Source organism: Antrostomus carolinensis, unplaced genomic scaffold, assembly GCF_000700745.2.
Source record: "Antrostomus carolinensis isolate BGI_N321 unplaced genomic scaffold, ASM70074v2 scaffold1781, whole genome shotgun sequence".
Lineage (NCBI taxonomy): Eukaryota > Metazoa > Chordata > Aves > Caprimulgiformes > Caprimulgidae > Antrostomus > Antrostomus carolinensis.
The window spans coordinates 84,410-86,563 of NW_010291792.1; positions in this window are offsets into that span (position 1 = coordinate 84,410).

The window sequence follows — 2,154 nt, forward strand, 5'->3', positions numbered from 1 at the left end:
GTTTTATTTTATTTTATTTTATTTCTTAACCGAATACCTCCTCAGTAATTTATAATGGCTTTGCAGTTGTGTATTAAATAAGAAGCACTGGAAAACTGATTCGTCCTTAGGACGATTTGCATGTTTCAAGTGGTATTGAAAGCCGCACTGATAGATATGTAATAATAAACATATCTGTTATTAATATGGTAATGACTCTGTGCTCATTTAATGAGAAATAAAGTAATTTATGGAAAGACCCTTTTGAAAACGACTGGCATGGTGTTTTCTCCTGACCACAGCTTTTATACATCTTCCTAAGCATTCAGACATTGCAACAACTTCCTCCTACAAGGTGCATTTGCAGCATAACACCTAGAGGACTCTGAAACATTTTTTTACTATTCTGTATGAATAAGTAAATACCATATTAAATAATTTTTTTAATACCCTTATTCTCATGGCTTGCTGTACTAGCCTCAGTTATATTTATTATTCAACCACTGCCCTGAGCTTGCCTTCCAAGTGCTTCATCCTTCATGATGCATGTTTGGAGCTTCAGAAATCCCACTTACTTGTGGGAGGGAACCCTGTGGGGTTCTTGGGGTGGTTTTTTTTAACAGCCTGTGCATCCCATGCAGCTAGCTGTCTGTAAATCTCCCTGGATAATCCACCAAGGCCCGTAGAACAATGGAGTAGTAAGGACAAATGACATGTGAATGATTGTAAGCACTTTGAAAGTCACAGGGCTGGGAAGTATAGATAAATAGAAGGAGGCGATGTGGTAATTCCAGAAATTTCCTCTGTGTTGAGCTTGCTGTATCTGAAATGTCAGCAATTTCAAAGCACTTGAAGACTACCTTGCAGACCACCAGTCACATCAACTGTTAGCCTGCCAAGCAATATGAGGGTAATTATGACCTGCTTTAATCTCCCATTGCATACCCAGAGGGGAAATAATACAGTAAGATGATTAAATGTATCTTCCTTAAATATATACATTATTGAAGGAAATCTAGTGCAATAGAAAAGGTCTATGGTCAGGTCATTCTTCACAGCCAGATTAGGTTTTAGATTGCTTTTCTGTTTTCCTTTATGTGTAACTGACTATCTCTACAGGCTCAAAAACTCTTGCTTGAATAATTTATTAATTTAAAAAAAAACAAACCAAAAAACCAAACCATAATCTTGTAGTTCAGTATTTAATGAATCTGAAAAATAGCATAAAAACTGTTACGAATAGACAGTGACTAGTGGGAAGAGGGAAGGATTGTGGAAAAAATGGGTTTGCTTTACAGACTGGTACATACTACGATTTCCATAGTTGTTTAGCAATGCTGAAATGCTGCAATTCTTTTTAAATGCTGATTTTGCTTGGGAAAGAAGCAGCAGCCTTAATGAGGCGTAAAATTACACTGACTTGTATGTCTGGGATAGGTTGCAACTAAAATGCTGTAATAATAAAAGTCTAGACATGCAAATTACAGTTTGCATGTTCTGGTATACTGATGTTGGCGCTTGTTTACGGTAAGCAAGGTGCCTATCTACAGGAATAGCTATACCTGGAATAACAAATTTAGACAGAGGTTTTTACTGCTAGGAAAAGTAATGCTTACAATCTCAACTGTGCAAACAGGTATTTCGGGGGGGGGGAACTTCCTACATCTTTAGCAAGCATCAGCTTTACCATCCATGAGAAGAAAAAAAATCAGTTTGCTGCTATGTTTGCTACAGCTCCACTTTTTCTGGCTCTTACCTTCTTATTTTGCTTAGCTTTTACCCTTGTCACTAATGATTCCTCTTACAAGAATGTTTTGCCTACACTCATCTAATACAGCCAGTCATCAAGAGATGTGCATGTATAAGCTATAAAGAGGTAGAATAAATCCCTGTGGCTTATTCATATCAGTGAAGCTGTAGTTTTACATTACTGGGAAGTCTAGATTCTTATGTGATCATTTTTTGTTGATTCGCCTCCTCCCTTTTTTCTGAGACTGTGATTATTTAAAATGAAGATCTACCTTCTTTCTTCTATGGCAGGCATCGCAAAGGTGCCTAAAGCACGCCTTGCAAAGGGGCTTGCCTTGCTTCCCCGCGCCTTTTGCTCTATCGCAGCACCTGCTTGTACCACCTGAGGTGCACCTCCTCCGTGCGCTCCTCAGAACTGAACTGCAG